Genomic DNA, 20,329 nt, shown 5'->3' on the forward strand with positions numbered 1-20,329 from the left:
TTTTCCTGTTTAGTATGTCACAGAGAATGATAATTGTGAAACTGTGATTCAAATTAAGTATAAAGTATTATTCAGCTGTTAGGTTTGAGCATTCAGAAGAGGAACCAAATGTCCCCAAAACAGTGCTACACTGTGCTCACTTTTCCACAGAGAAATCACAGTCATTAAAGTAAATCTAATTATAGAGAACTCTCCCACATCTCTGCAAAAACTTTCTTGAAGGTTAGAAACTTTTATATTTTATTTAAAACTTTGTATGTTAAGATTTTTAAAAATCTGTACTTGCCACTGATAAGTGTTTAAGAAATGAAAGAAAACAGACTCTTACAATAGCCTGTGTTTTATATTATTGATTCATATCTTCATACTTCCAGTTGACTTGTTTTCTTTTTTGATTACATGTGAGTCTCAGAAGGTACCAAGCTTCTTGAGCAGTGCTCTCAAAGCTAGATCCCCAGACTAACATCATCAGCATTACCTTGTAACTTGTAAGAAATGCAGATTTTTTTGAGCCCTATCCAGGCCTACTGAATTAGAAACTTTGGGGGTGGGTTCTAGCAGTCTATTTTAAACAAGTGATTCTGTTACATTGTAAGGTTTGCAATCCCTAATTAAAGAAATGTTGTAGTCCAGGAAGGAAGATGGTTAACACTTTTCATACATGCCCCGATAATCTAAAAAGCTGATTTACCAACTGGATTGCCTTAAATGTGTCTTTATAGAGGAATTGGCACGAGGGTTCATGGTATTTTGCCAATTTCGGATGATCAACCTTTCTGTTTGCCTGTAACTATGCCAGCTTTAGCACTGAAATTCTTGCATCTCAGGAAACTTCCCAGTTCCAGAAAAAAGCAGGATAGTTGGTCACCCTATTTGCCTTGAGCATTTTGTATCTGGGCCTAAGTGTGGCTTTAGGAAGCCCAGGACTACAATTTGGATTCTCTTCTACTAAGAGAAAATTTTAAGGGAGGATTTATCATGAGATTCATTTGGGTGCCTTCATGCCTAATTCTTTGATTTTTAGGGACAGTGAAAAATATAGTTCAGGGTGTACAAGACATGTTACTAGTCTTTTTTAGTTATTCTCTATGGAGAAGTCTTGAATCCTCTTTATCCATAAAGGGTCCTAAGAACCTAAGTTTAGGGCCTTGTACCCTAAAGGGCTGAAAACTTTGAAAACTTACACTGTAAATTTCAGTTTACCCTTCTGCTGAGACAAAGAACTTCACCAACTTCATATGTGCGACTGAAGCAGAAAAGACAGGAGCAATACTTAGGTTCATTACTGTACCAAAGCATTGTTTGAGTGGTAACAGCTTTTCAGCAAAGGGGAAATGGCCTTCATTTAATTTTTTATTTATGCTTTCATTAAACATTTGCTGAGTATTGCAGTAGTCCTTCCTATCAAAAGTTTCACTTTTCACAATTTCAGTTACCCATAGTCAACTGCGATCTGAAAGCTGACGATCCTTCTGCCCTATGATCAGAAGATCAGTAGTAGCCTAACACTGTGTCATAGTGCTTATGTCATTCACCTCACTTCATCTCATCATGTTAAGTATTTTATCATCTCACATCATCACAAGAAGAAGGGAATGAATATAGTATAATAAGATGTTTTGAGAGAGACATAACACATTCACAAACCTTATATACTGTTATAATTGTTCCATTTCATTATTAGTTATTTCTGTTCATCTCTTACTATGCCTAATTTATGAATTAAACTTTATCATAGGTATGTCTGTATAGAAAAAAAACGATAGTATGTATTGGGTTTGGTACTAACAGTAGTTTCAGACATCCATTGCGAGTCTTGGAATGTATTCCCCATGGATAAGGAGTAAGTACTGTTTGTGCAAGATTCTGAATTTGCATTGGGTATACAGATGAATATACTATTTCTTCATTCAAAGACCCCACAGATATAGTTGGGTGACAAAAGCATGTGAGAAAGAAAAAAAAAATGAGTTCCAACTATTTTAGTAGAGATAGGAACCAAGCTCTGTGGAGTCCAGGAATGACAACTTTTGGTAAAGAGATTTCATACAGGTTGGCATTTGAAATTGATCTTAAGAAAAGATTTGCAGTTTTAAAAGCTTTGCTTTGTGAATGATAAGTCATGAGTGGAAGAGCCAAATTAAAGACTTTCCATCTTGAGAGAAAATTTTATCAAAGGCAGAAATTTCAGTTTTTTAAAATAAAAATGGACTGAGATATTACTTAGAAAATTTGTCATTTAATAATGTGAATTATAAAAATAACGTCCTTCATTCTGAGAGCTAGTAATATGAAAGCTGGACTTCCTTAAATCATACTTTACTGCAGGAAGAAAAAACAACCCCAACTCGGTGCTTAAAAAATTATTTTCTCTTTGACATGGTATACTGTGTAAACAAAGTCCTATGGAATATACTAGTTTAAAAAAGAAAATTGAATGAGAAAGCTGAGTTATCAGTGTGCTCAGCAGTACTGGCATGTCTATTTTAAAAGAACCTTCACTAGAGCATCAGTAGTATGACCATGTCTTTATCTGTACCAACTTACATCACTGATGAAAAGTTAATATAAGGGCGCCTGGGTGGCTCAGTGGGTTAAGCCACTGCCTTCGGCTTGGGTCATGATCTCAGGGTCCTGGGATCGAGTCCCGCTTTGGGCTCTCTGCTCAGCAGGGAGCCTGCTTCCCTTCTCTCTCTCTCTCTGCCTGCCTCTCCGTCTACTTGTGATCTCTCTCTGTCAAATAAATAAATAAAAAACCTTAAAAAATTTTGAAAAAAAAAGTTAATATAAAAGCAAATGTGATTTTTTTTGCATCTGATTTTATACATCCACATAATGCAGATTTCAATAGCTCTCATGCTAACTTAAATGAACAAAAAAGCTTTACTGAGTTATCAAATGACATCTCATTAAAACTGGCATTTGAGAATTGCATAGCACCAGAATTTAGCTAAGTATGAAGTCTGTTATTCTGAAATTGTACACAAAGTCTTGAGTTATCAAAATTAAACTGTGAGGGACACATGGGCGGCTTAGTTGGTTAAATGTCAGACTCAGTTTTGGCTCAGGTCATGATCTCATGGGTTGTGAGATCAAGCCCCAGAGCCCCATGTTGGGGTCCATGCTCTGCAGGGTGTTAAAGAGTCCCTCCCTCTGCTCCTCCCCCACTTGCATGCACCTGGGTCTGGGCTCTCTCTCTCAAATAAATAAACCTTTTTTTTAAAAAAATTACACTGCATAACATTCTTATTCAAAGGGATAGTCTCCATTTGACAGTCACAGAAGTAAAAACACAGAGACAGATTATATAGAAGCAGATCTGATGCTGGCGAGGATGCTGAGAAAGAAAGAAAGAAAACCTACACTGTTGGTGGGAATGCAAGCTGGTGCAACCACTCTGGAAAACAGCATGGAGGTTCCTCAAAATGTTGAAAATAGAACTACCCTATGACCCAGCAATTGCACTACTGGGTATTTACCCTAAAGATACAAACATAGTGGTCCGAAGGGCCACGTGCACCGGAATGTTTATAGCAGCAATGTCTGCAAAAGCCAAACTATGGAAAGAACCTAGATGTCCATCAACAGATGAATGGATAAAGAAGATGTGATATATATGTACAAAATGGAGTACTATGCAGCCATCAGAAGAAATGAAATCCTGCCATTTGCTACGACATGGATGGAACTAGAGGGTATTATGCTTAGCAAAATAAGTCAATTGGAGAAAGACAACTATCATATGATCTCCCTGCTATGCAGAAGTGGTGATGCAATGTGGGGGGTTTGGAGGGTAGGAAAAGAATAAATGAAACAAGATGGGATCGGGAGGGAGACAAACCATAAGAGACTCAATCTCACAAAACAATTGAGGGTTTCTGGGGGGCGGGGAGGGGCGTAGGGAGAAGGTGGTGGGATTATGGACATTGGGGAGGGTATGTGCTATGGTGAGTGCTGTGAAGTGTGTAAACCTGGTGATTCACAGACCTGTACCCCTGGAACTAATTATACATTATATGTTTATAAAAAAATAAAAAATAAATTATTAAAAAAAAAAAGAAGCAGGTCTGAGCATACATCTTTGCACTATTAATCCAAAATTGACATGTTAATTTCAGCAAAATGGTACTGTCACTTTAAGCCAATTTAGCAGTTTTAATGTTACTGGTTATGAAAATATTTAATGTATAAATTTGTTTTGGTTTTAGATTTGTGTAAGAACTATAAATGTAAGGAGTTTTACAAAATATTGATTATTTTAAAGCAAAAACATAAGAATTTGATTTGACAGTAAGATTCATAGATTTTTTTTTTCTTTCAGAGAGATCTATTGTTTAAGTTAAAGGAACATTCCTCCAGATGAGGGAAAATGAGAGCTTGAATGAAGGGAGAAGTAAAGGGATAAAGATTTAGGGAGATATCTAAGAATTTGTGTAAAATCAACAGAATTTCCACCTCTTTTAGGAATGATATGGAGGGCAGACTAAAATGGGGAGAGATGGGAAGCAAGAGAACAGACTAACTAAACCTCTAGTATTAGAACTGGGTTAGCTGGTAGGTCTATAGCAACGGAATGAAGAGGTTGTCATATCTTGGGTTCACAGAATACACAAATACCAAGCTCATAAACAATTGCATTTCCATGTGACTCATACTACAATATATCCAGGCTGGAGAATTATAAGAATATGGAATAAGTGTACTTACCCTAGGTGGAATGAGAGAAAAGGAGACCTGGGCAGGGCTCAATTTTTATAGATGAAAAGAAGTACTTGATATCAGTGCAGTTATTTAGCATTGTTCTAGAGGTCCTAGCTAGATAACAGTCAAGAAATACTGAGCAGGAAAAATAAAATTATCATAATTTTCGGGGCACCTGGGTGGCTCAGTGGATTATGCCTCTGCCTTCAGCTCGGGTCATGATCTCAGGGTCCTGGGATGGAGCCCCAAAATTGGGATCTCTGCTCAGCAGGGAGCCTGCTTCCCCACTCTGTCTGTCAAATAAAAAAAGTTATCATAATTTTCATGTGAAAATATTGTATGCTTTGAAATTCTAGAGAAGGGACTCTAAAAAAGAACTAATTTGGGAGTTTTGTAAGGTAGCTAAATTGTAGGTAAATGTTAAAACACCAATAGCAGTTACCAGTTAAAAAATATATTTTAAAAAGATCCCATTCCATTCGTCTGTAGATGGACATCTAGGTTCTTTCCATATGTGGTATATATACACAATGGAATATTATGCAGCCATCAAAAGAAATGAAATCTTGCCATTTGCGACGACGTGGATGGAACTAGAGGGTATCATGCTTAGCGAAATAAGTCAATCGGAGAAAGACAACTATCATATGATCTCCCTGATATGAGGGAGAGGAGATGCAACATGGGGGGTCGAGGGGGTAGGAGAAGAGTAAATGAAACAAGATGGGATTGGGAGGGAGACAAACCATAAGTGACTCTTAATCTCACAAAACAAACTGAGGGTTGATGGGGGAGGGGGTTGGGAGAGGGGGTGGGGTTATGGATATCGGGGAGGGTATGTGCTATGGTGAGTGTTGTGAAGTGTGTAAACCTGGCGATTCGCAGACCTGTACCCCTGGGGATAAAAATATATGTTTATAAAGCTGTAAAAAAAAAAAAAAGAAAGGATGAATCCCCAAGTTTTGTAGCAACATGGACGGGACTGGAAGAGATTATGCTGAGTGAAATAAGTCAAGCAGAGAGAGTCAATTATCATATGGTTTCACTTATTTGTGGAGCATAACAAATAGCATGGAGGACAAGGGGAGATGGAGAGGAGAAGGGAGTTGAGGGAAATTGGAAGGGGAGGTGAACCATGAGAGACTATGGACTCTGAAAAACGATCTGAGAATTTTGAAGGGGTGGGGGGTGGGAGGTTGGGGGCACCAGGTGGTGGGTATTGTAGAGGGCACGGATTGCATGGAGCACTGGGTGTGGTGCAAAAACAATGAATACTGTTATGCTGAAAAAAATAAAAAAATTAAAAAAAAAAAAGATCCCATTCCAAATAGTAACAAAATTATAGAAATGTGTGAGAAAATATGAAAAAAAACTATAATTAGAGAAATCCTGAATTAATAGGAGACAAAAGAAACAATATTTCCACATGGAAAAATTCTATCATAAATATGAGAATTTATTTTATTGTATTGATTTAATACAATTTAAATAAAAAACTTAATAGAATACCAAGGAAATTTTACTTTAGAACATGAAAAGTTCCTCCTAAGATTTATCTGCAGATTTATAACCAAGAGTAAATGTATAACCAAGAAATTTTGGAAGTAAACTAATAAGGTAGATTTACAAACATGATATGAAGCTACAGTAATTAATACAGATTGTTAATTGCAAGATATAATAAGTTAAGCAGTCAAGAAACAAAATATAGTCTATCACAAAGATGGCATTTCAAAATAAGAAAGGAATCAAATGGCTTTCCATTACAAAACTCAACTGGATTCCTTTTCATGTTATAAGCAAAAATAATTTCTTGAGTCTTAATAATGCTTTTAAAATGCTGTGTGAAGGAGACCTTTACAAATCTGCAATGAAAAGCGGAAGTGACAAAAGAGGGACAGATTTGATTGCAGAAAAACTGAAAATATCTATGTAAAAATGTATGCTGAAAGCAAAGATAAAAAACAAATGGGATCCCAGGAGAAAATATTTGCAGCATACATAGGCAAAGTTTAATAGTTACATAGAGAGTTTCTCCATATCAGTGAGATAAACATCCCAGGAGAAAAAAAGAAGTGGGCAAAGCAATTAAAGGAAGAACTACAAGTGGAGAATAAACATACAAAAACATACTCGATTTCACCAATAATCAAAAAAATATAAGTAGAAACAATGGTTCATTTTTAGCATCTCAGATTACCCTCCACACACACAAAAAAAGTGAGAGAAATGAATAAAATGATAGATGCCATCTTTAGAGTACATCTTGATTGTATTTGATTATAAAATAAAACTACATATACTTACCAGCAATCCTATTTCTGTAAGTCAGTTCTACTACCAAATATCAACACACATATTATTTGTTTATTTCAGAATTGTTGTAAGTCCCCAAATAGAGATAACCTAAATGTACTCGAAACCTTTCTTGAAAGAATGAAGTAAAGCTATAAATTCTGCCTGGGTAAAATAATTTCAATACATTTTGAGTGATAATAGCAAGTTGCAAAACAATATGTAAAGTATGAACCAATTTTCTTGTAGAAAAACATCTACCAGAAAATAACTCAGCAAATTATACATGTGTAGGAATAAAAGATATATAGACACACAGCACACGTATGTATTCTAGGCACAGAAAAGATTTGAAAGGCTACATTCCAAACAATTATTTCCACTGAAAGTAGATGGGGGGAGGACTTTATCTTTAATGGTTTATATATCTAAATTGTTCGATGATGTTGATGATTTTGTTTATGGAAGTTTATTAGGTAATAGAGAAGGCAGAGAGTGCAAAATATTATTAGAAGGGCATCCAGGGTGTGGAGTAGGGTACTGAGTGTGTGTTGCCTATGATGATTGCTCAAAGTTCAGTTTGGTAGTCAGTTTGGAGTTTGTGCTGCATTTGGGGTTTGTGCTGTTTTTAGGTTAGAAGTGAGGAGACAAGGTGTGTGCAGGGTACTGTCTCAAAATTTTGCCCTAATAGTCTGATTGTTTAGAATAAGAGTCCCAATTGGGATACAGGTTATTTTCTGTTTGAATTTTTTAAAGGGTAGCAAACAGCACTTTTGACAAGAAAAATAAATATTTTAAATTTTCAGAAAGGGAAAGGATCATCTTGTCCTAAGCAGACAAAATAAAGTGACCAGGGTCAGTAATGAGTTACTAATTTTGCTCCTCACTAATTTTGCTGCAAAAACTATTATAAACATTTGGGTCCAGCAATCTGTCAATGTATACATTAAGTTCCAATAAAGAATCCCACTTCAGAAAAAAATACTATGTAATTTGAGTTACAAACCTATTCAATATAGTCCACAGATTTGAAAGCCGTTCAAAAAGTTGAATCATTTCAAAATGAGACTAAAAGTAAAAGGCACTAAATCTTAAATGAAAACTAATATTAATTGTGAGGAGATAAAACATAAAAACCCTGTTATTATTGATTTAATTTGTCTTCATCTTTGTACTGGGTTGACTAGCGTGTCCCCTCCAAAACTTATGTCCACTTGTATCTTGTGAGTATGATGTTATTTGGAAATAGGGTCTTTTCACACATAAACTAAAATGAGGTCATAGTGGATATGGGTGGGCCCTAATCCAGTGACCAGTGTCCTTTTTTTTTTTTTAATTTTATTTATTTATTTGACAGAGAGAGAAATATCACCAGTCGGTGGGGTGTGGGGGAGGGAGCAGGCCTTCTGCTGAGCAGAAGCCCAATGTGGGGCTCAATCCCAGGTCCCTGAGATCATGACCTGAGCTGAAGGCAGAGGCTTAACCCACTGAGCCACCCAGGCGCCCCAACCAGTGTCCTTTTAAGAAAAGAGAAATTTGGACACAAACTCACATAGAGGGAAGATAGCTATGTGAAGGAGGAGACAGCACTTAGAGTTATTCTATTGTAAACCAAGAAAGGATGGCTGCACTGACACCTTGACTTTGAACTTCTAGCCTCCAGAAATATGAGACATAGATTTCTGTTGTTTAAACTATCTTAAGTTTGCAGTAATTTGTTACAGCAGCCCTAGGAAATTAATACAGTTTTGTGCAAACACATAATGAAACATTTGCAAAGTTCTGCAACTGCCAGTTTTCTTCTGGAGACCACAACTGCATGGCATTTTTGTCTAGTCCACATAGAATGTAATCTCCTCCAGGGAAAGGAACATTTCCTTGTGGGTCTTTATTTTCTCTACCGTCTATACCAGTGCCTGACACATGGTAGGCCCTCAAAAAATACTTGTTGAATGAATAAATATGTGCATGAATAAATGAATCTGCAACATTGACCTTGTAGATTTTTTTTAGATTCTGTATTTTAACTTCCTAAAGCAGAAAAAATAAGATCATCTTTCAAAAGTATTGCTGTTTAAAATTTATTTTTTTATATTTTAACAGCCCTATATAATAAATGATAATTACAAATACATCAGAAGGTGATATTAGAACATACCCTTTTTATAAAAACAAAATAGAATATTATGGGACCCAATTGTGTGTGAACATTTACTTCATGATAAAAAAAATGATAAGATTCAGAGAACATAAAACTAGTCATTTCATAGTTTCTGCTTTCTTCCCATTTAAAACTCTATGAATTAGCATATGCTGTCAGGAATAATGATAATCCATTATTGCTGTACTCCTGAGCGTAGGTGGCTGGGAGCTTTTTTATTTGGAAATGAAAAGCAGTCTGTAAACCTCGCAAATGCTTCAGAAGGAGAGAGCATGCCCTGTAAACACGTTAGCACAAGTAATCCGCTCTGATAATTGATTCAGACTTAACTGACCTTGGGCATATTGAACTTTTTATTTCCTCACTATAAGCCTCTAGGTGAATTCAGGGTGAAATTATAACATAAGAGTTGCTCCAAATTTCTCTCCTAACAAGGTGAGGTATTGTGTTATCTGAATCACTCAACTTAAGAAAGACATATTATAACACGTAAAATCATAGCACTTACCAGAAACTACAAAGTTCTGATTTCTCATTTTATAAAGGGATAACTGACACCCAGAGAGGTGAAGCCACTTTCCCAGGGTTATGCAAGTAAGAGTAGTAGGACAGGTATCTTCATGCCCAGTTAAGTGCTCTTTTCCAATGTACCATTTTGTCACTTTAAAATAAATCTGCTTTAGTCAAGAATAGATCAAAGGTTTTTTGCCCTGGAAGCCAGAATTCTATCACTAACTCATGAATAATCTAAGTGACTGACAATTTTAATCTAAATTAAAATCATATAGATGGTCTTTAGGTTATTTAGGTGACTTTTAGGCTTCTTAAAGTACAGACTCGAGAAATTAAGTCAAACAGACCATCTAAGATGGTTAGGGGAAAAGAGATAAAGACACTAAAAATAAACGAACAAAAATAGCAGGGAGAATGAGAACTTTATGAGAAAAACAATAAACTGGTTTTAATAATATTTTTGGAACATTACTTAAAACTATGACTGCAATATTTTCATATATTCAACATCTAAAATATTCCTTGTGTCATCTTGCCACCTTTATTTAAATGTTTAGTACACTAGAATAAGGAGGACACATGAATTACTCAATTAAAAGAGAATAAGGGCAGGAAAATGAGGGCCTTTATAAAGGGCACCATGTATCATAGAAAGTGCTAGGTGTTTTAACACATATCCCATTTAATCCTCACAGATCTTCAAACTGTAAATTAAGCTTTTTTTAAATGATGAAAAGTTTCACAACTGAGTAACAAATTTAAGATTGATATTCATCATAAATAATTACTGATTCTGCTAGACACAAGCCATATGTCAGACTTCTTACTAAGTACTTTATATATATTTTCTTACTTGATTTTCATATCAACCTTATAAAATAGAGACAGTTGGGGCAGCTGGGTGGCTCAGTGGGTTAAGCCTCTGCTCAGCAGGGAGCCTGCTCCCCTTCCCCCCCGCCTGCCTTTCTGCCTACTTGTGATCTCTCGCTCTCTGTCAAATAAATAAATAAAATCTTAAAAAAAAAAATAAAGGGGCGCCTGGGTGGCTCAGTCATTAAGCGTCTGCCTTCGGCTCAGGTCATGATCCCAGGGTCCTGGGATCAAGCTCCGCATCGGGCTCTCTGTTCAGTGGGGAGCCTACTTCACCTCTCTGACTCCCCCTGCTTGTGTTCTCTCTCTCACTGTCTCTCTCTCTGTCAAATAAATAAATAATCTTAAAAAAAAACTCTAAAAAAATTAAAAAAAAATAAAATAGAGACAGTCATTATCCCAATTTTATAGATAACATAATTGAGTCATGAGGATTTAAGTAGGTAATGCAATAGTCCAATCCAAATCCAGGATTATCTGTCGCAAACCCCCTGCTCTTAGCCATTCTCCTACTTCAAGGCATAATGTTTGTGATAAAGTATGAATAATATACCTCATTCTCCTAATCCAGCTAGAACCCACTATGTCCTGTGGAAACAAAGGAGAAGTGGGATTAATTATTCACACTAGGAAGTGAAAGGAGTATGTATGTATGTGAGTATGTATGTATGTATTTATTTTTAAATATTATTTATTTATTCGACAGAGAGAGACACAGTGAGAGAGGGAACATAAGCAGGGGGAGTAGGAGAAGGAGAAGCGGGCTTCCCAGTGGGCAGGGAGCCTGATGCAGGGCTTGATCCCAGGACCCTGGGATCATGACCTGAGCCAAAGGCAGACACTCGACCAACTGAGCCACCCAGGCACCCCTGAAAGGAATATTTAAAGAAGATACTTGAGAAAATATTTTCTAAATAGGGTTTTATTTTTTTTTTCTAAATAGGGTTTTAGAAGATGATTTCAGTAGGCAGAAAGTAAGGAAAATGTATTCCAGGATGAGGGAATAGTAAGAGCAAAGGAAAATGGAATTTGGAGGGAATGACATCGTACAAGTAAATGAGACTAGAAATAGAGGTTGGGCCGAGGGCCAAGAACCCTGTACACCAGTATAATGAGTTTTGATTATATTCCATGGGCAAGAGGTAAATGTGATTTTTGTTTTCACATTTATGGAAAGGAAAGAAATTAAGATATATGGAAGTCCTCAATGTGTAGGCAGTACACTTGGCACTTTACATGTGAAATCTAATTTAATACAGTAATCTATAAGGGAGGTAAAATTATTTCCCTTTTATAGTAAGCAAATTGAGGTCTGGAAAACTTAACCAACTTGCTTAGGTTATAAACAAAGTTAAGTTTTGAACTGTGATTTAAACTCAGCTCAGATTCCACATGTTTTTTACTATCCCATTTAAAGTCTAAGAAGATAGTGGGGAGCCCTGTGAAAGATGGATTGGAGGAAGCGGACCATGGTGTCAGGGAGACCCGTTAGCAGGTTTTTACAATCATTGTGTGCAAAAGGAAAGAGAATCTGAGTTTCAGTACTGATAGTAGAAATGGCAAATGTGGGATGGACTCTGAGGTAGTTGCAGAGGCAAAATTTGAGAGCGGGGAGGGTCATGGCAAAATATTGCTGTTGAATCACATACACCTGCCATAGAACTCAGTTCAGTCACTATTGCTATAATCCTTACCTCTAAGCCTCGGTTTCTCATTTCTAAAATATAAAGAATAAGTGAGTTAATGGATGTAAAATGATTAGCTGAGTGTTTCACACAAATGCTCCATAAGTATTAGCGGTTAGGTATGATTAGGAGGTAAGTAAGAGAGAGAAATCCATGATGTCTTTGAGATTTCCAGTGTTAGTATCTAGTATCAGTAATTGACATAAAGAGCTTAGGAGAATGTACATAATGTAATTCTACTTTTGCAGTCTTCATCTCCTAATCAGGCAGCATATTCCTCTGCAGTATTTTACCCTAATGGCCTAAATATGCTAAATAAAAGCCAGAGATTAGCAGAAGAGGTTAAAAACATGACAACTAGGGGCGCCTGGGTGGCTCAGTGGGTTAAGCCTCTGCCTTCGGCTCGGGACATGATCTCAGGGTCCTGGGATCGAGCCCCACATCTGCCTCTCTGCTCAGCAGGGAGCCTGCTTCCCCCTCTCTCTCCATCTGTCTTTCTGCCTACTTGTGATCTCTCTCTCTCTCTCCCTGTCAAATAAATAAAATCTTAAAAAAAAAAAAACCATGACAACTACATACTGTCTACAAGAAAGTCACTCCAAATATAATGCTATAGGCAGGCTGAAAGTTAAAAGATGAAAAAGATATAGCATGCAAATATCAATCAAAGGGAATCAGAACTGGCACATTATTATCAGATAAAATAGACTTCCAAGAAAGAATATTACAAGAGACAGGGAGGATTATTTTAGTAATAGATCAGTCTACCAAGAGGAAGGTGTGTATACACCAAACAACAAAGTTGAAAAATCCATAAAGCAAACTGATAAAACTGAAAGGAGAGATAGTCAAGTTCACAATTACAGCTAGGGACATCTCTACCCTTCTTTTAATAATTAATAGAACAGCTAAACAGAAATTCAGCAAGGATATAGAAAAATACCATCAACTAACATGATCTAATCAACATTTATAGAAAATTTTATAGAAAGAAATGCTTTTATTTGTAGAAAACTATACAACAAGAGCAGAATACAGATTATTTCCATGGAACATATACCACGATGGATCATATCTGGGACATAAAATAAATCTCAATAAATTTAAAAGAATGAAAATTATACAGAATATATCCTCTAGCCACAGTGGATTCAAGGTAGAAATAAATAACAGAGAGATAACAGGAAAATCTCCAAGCCCAGAAAGTAAAGACACTTTAAAATAATCCATGAGTCAGAAAGAAAGTCTTAAAAGAAATTAAAAAAGCACATTGAATGAAAATTAAAATACAACCTATCAGAATTTGTGAGATACATCTAAAGCAATGCTGAAAGGGAAATTTAAGGCACTAAATGCATACATTAGAAAAGAGGAATGATCTCAAGTCAATAATGTAAGTTCCTACTTCAATAATCTAGAAAAAAAGAGCAAAATAAAATTCAAGCAAGAATAAGGGAAGAAATCCTCAGGATGAGAGCAGAAATCAGTGAAATTGAAAACAAAGCAATAGAGAAAAATCAGTGAAGCAAAGAACTGTGCGTTTTTTTTTTAACAGATTAATAAAATTGGCAAACCTTTAGCAAGAGTGAAAAAAAGAAGGCGCAAATTACCAATATTGGGAATGAAATTGGACATCACCACAGTCTGTGTTGAAGATAAAGGATTACTACAAACAACTGTGCACATTTAAATTTGACAGCTTAGAAGAAAAAATGGACCAATTCCTTATAAAACACAAACTCTAACAATATATCAGATATGAAATAGATCATTTGAATAGCCCTATAACTATTAGATATTTGAACTCATAATTTTAAAACTCTCAAAAAGAAATCACCAGGCCCAGATGGTTTCACTGGAAAAATCTGCCCAACATTTAAAGGAGAATTGATATAAATTCTACACAATCTCTTCCTGAAAATAAAAGAAGGAACACTTCTCAATTCACTTTACAAAGGTTAGTAAAACTAGACAGACAGTATGAACAAAAACAAAACAAAGACAAAACCAAAAAACTACAGATCTATATTACTTGTTAATTAAGATGCAAATATCCTTAACAAATATTATCAACTGGAATTCAGCAGTCAATTGGAAGAGCTGTATTCCATGCTTCAGTCGGGTTTATTCCAGAACTGCAAGGCTAATTTCAATATTCAGAAATAAGCTGATGTGATCCACCATATTAATAGGCTAAAGAAGAAAAATCACATGATTATATCAATTGATATAGAAAAAGGACTTGACAAAATTCAACATCCACTCATGATAAAAGTAACAATAGAGAGTAAATTTCTCACTTTGATAAAGAACATCTATAAAAACCTTCCAACTAACATATTTAATGGTGAGAGTCTGCTTTCCCTAAAGATCAAGAACAAAGGTAGATGTCAGTTCTTATCACTCCTATTCAACATATTGCTGGAACTTCTAACCAGTGCAATAGTCAAGAAAAGGAAATCAAGGGTAGATCAGAAAGGAAGAACTAAAACTGCAGATGACATGATTGGTCTATTTAGATATTTTCAAAGAATACAAAAATCCCTAGAACTAACAAATGAACTAATCATAATTACCTGCAAGTTAAACACTGTATTTCTCTATAGTAGCAATGAACATATGGACATCAAAATAAAAGATACAGTATCATTTACAATTGCTCAGAAAAGTGAAATACTTGGGTATAAGTCTAATAAGACCTGTATAGGACGTATAAGCTAGAATCTACCTGAAGGAAATGGAGAGACATATTATGTACATGGACTAGAGGACTCAACATAGTAAAGATGTCCGTTCTTTCTACATTGAAATGTAATACCTTTAAAATCCCATCAAGATTTTTTTTTTTTGCAGATATAGACATGATTATTTAAAAATCTGTATGAAAGGGCTAATGAACTAGAATGGTAAACTTATTTTGGAAAAATGAATGTAGTGGGAGTATTCAGTCTACCTAACTTCAGTAAAGCTATGATAATCAAGACTATGCTGTTGGTGGAGAGATAAATAATAGAACCCAGAATAGAAGACCCACACAAATATGCCCAACTGCTTTTAGACAAATGTGCAAAAACAATTCAATAGAGGAAAGATAGCCTTTTCATCAAATGGTGTTGGAGCAATTGGATATTCATAGGCAAACAAAAACCCTAGAACTAAGTTTTATATTTTATTCAAAAATTACCTCAAAATGGATCACAGTCTTCAATGTAAAACTGTAAAAGTTTTATTAAGAACATAGGAAAAAAATCCTTGAGATCTAAGGCTAAGCAAAGAGTTCTTAGACTTGATACCAAAAGTATGATCTGTAAGAGGAGAATTGATAAAATAAATTCCATCAAAGTTAAAAATTTGTGTGCAAATTCAGATTCAGATTCAGTAGGTATTTGGTGGTCTGAGATTCTGCATTTAATGAAAGCTCTCAGATGATGCTGAGGCTGCTGGTCCGTGGATTACGCTTTTTGAGGAGCAAAGGACATACAATCTGTAAGGCTTCTTACAATAAAACAAGACAAAATCAGAGACCGAGACAAACCATAAGAGACTGTTAGTCATAGGAAACAAATTGAGGGTTGCTGGAGGGGAGAAGGATGGGAGGGATGGGGTAACTGGATGATTGACATTAAGGAGGGCATATGATGTGAGGAGTACTGAGTATTATATAAGACTGATGAATCACTGACCTCTGCCTCTGAAACCAATAATACATTATATGTTAATTAATTGAATTTGAATAAAAATAAATTAAAAATATATATCTATGGCTCCTTATAATTCTAAAACTACATGATTTCATGAGTAAATAGATTTTATCATGTTGGCAATTTACAGAAGTAGAGGAGAGAATTCAATTTCAGTTAAAGGAATGACAGAAACCCCCCAAAAGCCAACTTTATAGATGAACAGAATGAAAAACAAAGTTTTATCTTTTTCAAGATCTTTAATATATTCTAGTGCCTTATTCGAATGGCACTTATTTCAATTGGCAAAACATTCTGATGAAAAATGATTAAGTTTCAGTATCAGTCTTCATTTTACATTAATCTTATGGACATAATGTAAGGTTCTGAAATGAATGTATCATTGTTTTTTATTTATGGAAATTGGTATTCTCATATTTTCAGTTCATACTTCTTGGCTTTATCTGAGCCCATGAGCACAACCATCACAGCCTACAAGAAATCCTGTGAGAATTTTGAATTTAAATATGTTGTTGCTCTTGGGATTAGTGGATAGGTTTTTCTATTCTCTGGTCTAATAAAAACTAAAACCTCTTATCTCTCATGATGGCATTTAAACTCAGATGTGATATGTCCAAATTTATTTCCATGTATTTCCAATTCTTTTGGCTTTTCTAACAAAAAGAATGAACTGTAGCTTGAAAGGAAGCACACATTGAGTCTAATTAGAAAAAAAAATGAAATTTTATCAGGAATAAATGAATCCTAAGAAATAGAAGTTTTTCTTATCTTAATATGCATTTGTTCAAATGGATGTGGTGCCAATTAGAAATATCCTACTAAAAATGGTTGCATGAAAAATTTGTTTTACATTTCATTGACCAGAATTAAGTCAGGAAAGAGAAACCTGTTTTCATTTTTAAGACAGTTTCAAAGGATAAATACAGCGTTTTTTGTAAGATTACTATACTCTAGAAAGGGTGTTAGAATCCATGTTGATGGTATTCATAAAACTATAGAAGACAAAAATATTTTTATCAGACAGCATAATATAGTAAAAATCAAACAAACAAAAAACAAATATGTGTAGATAAGATTAGAGGTATCCTGGGACAGGGAGTGGTGATAGACTATGGGTAAATAGGCATGTGAGATCTAACTGATGTGATGAAAATATTCTAAAACGATTTATGGTGATTGCACAACTTTGTAAGTTTACTAGAGATCTTTCGATTGTATACTGAAATGGAAGAATGATATGATATGTAAAATATCCCTCAATAAATGTGTTTTTTTAAAAGAGCATCTGACTGATCAGGACACCCTAAAGTACAGCACTTGTTCTGCCACTTAATAAATAGCTGTGTGACTCTAGACAAATAGTGTACTCACTATAGGCTTTTAGTTCATTATCTATATAAAGGGGTAGTTGGGCAGATGAACACCAAAGTATCTCTTGTCTCTTTACATTTCAATATTCTGTGACTCTGTTTTAGCAGTTAGCCTCAAAGAAAGCACTTTTGTTCCTTGAAAATTATGGAAGTAGAGATGCTCTTCTGAAAGAAATTAAGATCACAAAATTTACTTTAAAAACTTGCCAGAAGAAATTATAGACCAGACCCTTTAAAAGACCCTCTTTTTAAAAAAAATCAAGCACCATTGCTGATGGAACATGTTCTTTGCTTTCAGAATATATGACATTTAAGCCACAATGCACTCTGTACAATAAAAATGTCTGTTATAGGAAGATAAAATAACAAGAAAGAAAATGAAGAAGTTTATATACCAATGTCTAGAAAGAAACCTGTAAGGAGGGTTTAACAATGCTTATATAATTCTGATTTAAATCTCCAATCATGGGAAACATTTGTTGAACACTAGACAGAGGTAAAAGACCACATAGAATTTTGCATGTGTGAGTGTGTGTGTTTATATATATGTAAATATATGGGTTTGTGTATGTGTGCATTACATGTGTATGTATAATAACTTATAGTTTGATGATAAAATAATACATTAGAGCTTATTTTTGCAATTGAAATGATATCTAAAGAGTATGCACCAAACAGTCCCTAAGTTACAGCAAATTAACCTAAAGGATGACTTCCATATGACTATAATTTTAAGAATTCTAATCCTTTTGAAAAAAGAATCATTCAACTCTATATAGCCTATATGAATATTATGAGTTATCTAAATTAAAAGGATTTTCTTCTAGTTTTTGCAACTTTTTTTTGCAAAATAGGGGCAAAATTCTGTAGAAAGTTTTTATATATCTTAGGTGGAAGACCATTTGGTAAGGCTAATATTTATACCTTTAAAAAAAGACAATACATGCCATTAGACCCTGGTGGTTTGTGCTCTGCGACTGTAGTAAGCTGAGAATTACTTTTTCAAAAATCCCCTTCCTTATATGCTTCCAGGTTAGAATTGGCCAAGATAGGAACTTGCTCAGTATTTGGAAGGTAGAAACAAGGCAGTGGATATAACCATCTGGAGCTCTTTTCACAGGCAGATACACACCCTGCTCCACATCTAGCTTTTCTTCCTGACTACTGGCACTGTTGACCAATAGTGGCCACATATTCACCCCCCAGGTGCTTGGCTGTGGACTCACTGAAGTCGTGGTTTGTTTATAGGCAGCAGTTTTTCATAGACTTCTACACAGATTCCCCCTTCCTGTTCCTACATTGGTGGCTAGACATACTTGGCTTCTCAAACTATGACTGATTGGTAACTCACATCTCTGACTCTCCAACTTCTCTTCCAGACCTTTACTTCCCCACCTTTTCCCACAACTCTAAATAAGTCTCTTACTCCATAGCACTCATAGTGGTTCTGCTCCCCTGACTAAATCCCAGTTGAGGCAAAGTCTATTCAGTGGAAGAGAAGTCTCAAGCTTGATAGCAAAACAACAACAACAACAACAAAAAAAAACAACAGTGGTTTTTAATTCATTATAAAACCCAAATGTACTTATGGATAAAGGTAGTAGAATGCATGTAGTCCAATCACGGAATCTCATCTAATAATAAAATCTTCGTATCATAGAGGAGCCACAGATTCAAGCAGCAAACAAATAAAAGATTCAGCCTCATGGGTAAGCTTCTGAAGATAGTGATCACAAACAGAAATAAATGATGACACACTTCTATAAGCAGCTGTACAGGAAGAAAAGGACTTGAAAATACCCTGAGAATTCTAGCTATAGATTCCATTTTGCCAAGAGGTGGTTTGAAGCAGAAGTTCTCAAAATGAGGGATTCTATATAGTCAAAATATTTTTCATTGTAATACTAATACTAAAGCTTTGACATTTTCACTGTTTTGACATGTTCACTGATGTTGCAAAAGCAATATGGGTAAAACTGGTGGCACTTTAACATGAATCAAGGCAGTGACATCAAATTTTACTAGACATTGTATGTTTTCTCATTGTATATGTATGTATACAAACAAACACACAGTCCAGTTTTATTTAATGTTCTTGGTGGAGGTTAGTATTATTATCATCCTGACTTTATAGATGAGTTGACTGAAGTATTCAGTACCTTTATCTTTTTAAAAATATTGATTTATGTTAGAGGGTGAGAGCTCATGCCTATGCAAGTGGGAGAGGGGCAGAGGGAGCGGGAGAGAGGGGATCTCAAGCAGTTTCCATACATAGTGGAGCTCATCTTGGGGTTTGATCTCATGACCGTGAGATCATGACCTGAGCCAAAATCAGGAGTCGGATGCTCAACCAACTGAGTCACCCAGATGCCCCTCAGTACTTTTTTTAAGGTCAAACAGTTACTAAATAGTAGATGTGAGATTCTAATCTGGCCAGTGTGGCTCTTAAAAAAATTATATAATCCATTCATTCACTATATTTTTTATTGAGTAACTGATATGAGCCAGACACTATTCCAGGGACTGGGGATATAAAATGACCAACCTTCCTTCCATCCTTCCTCCCATCCATGTATCCATCCATTATACTTCTCTCCATGTATATGCCTAGAGAGCTGTGATTCTTTCTGGGTAGTATGATTATAAGTTAATTGCCTCTCTCTTCTTTTCTGTACTTGCTTGAATTTGAAAAATAGTGAGCATGTTATTTTTATAAAAACAATAAAGTCATTATTCTTAAGACAAAACCTAATGCAACTCATTGCTCTTTTGGAGAAATACAAAGTAAAATCTCAAACCTTAAACTCAAAGGAGTATAAAAAGACTGCTCTATTCTTTCTTCTCACCCTCAAATTTTCTTTCTCCTCACTACTTACAAAGCAATAGAACATGACATGTGGAAATTGTTTTCTAAGACTGATTTAGAAGGCAAGGTCTCCAAAATCTTCCCATCCCACACAGCAAATACTAAAGCAATTCTTTTTAAAAACATTATTACAAAGGTTCTTTAGAAAAGATCAACTAAAAACCTTA

The 20,329-nt window shown here is 35.2% G+C and overlaps 1 protein-coding gene and 1 long non-coding RNA gene across 3 annotated transcripts in view; one reads left to right on the forward strand and one right to left on the reverse strand.

Annotated features, from left to right (window-relative positions):
* LOC125099127 (uncharacterized) overlaps positions 1-20,329 on the forward strand; it is a 124,522-nt gene that overhangs the window by 15,829 nt on the left and 88,364 nt on the right. The gene's annotated exons all lie outside the window — the stretch shown is intronic.
* GPR149 (G protein-coupled receptor 149) overlaps positions 1-20,329 on the reverse strand; it is a 66,923-nt gene that overhangs the window by 1,310 nt on the left and 45,284 nt on the right. The gene's annotated exons all lie outside the window — the stretch shown is intronic.

Source organism: Lutra lutra, chromosome 1 (genome assembly GCF_902655055.1).
Source record: "Lutra lutra chromosome 1, mLutLut1.2, whole genome shotgun sequence".
Taxonomy (NCBI): domain Eukaryota; kingdom Metazoa; phylum Chordata; class Mammalia; order Carnivora; family Mustelidae; genus Lutra; species Lutra lutra.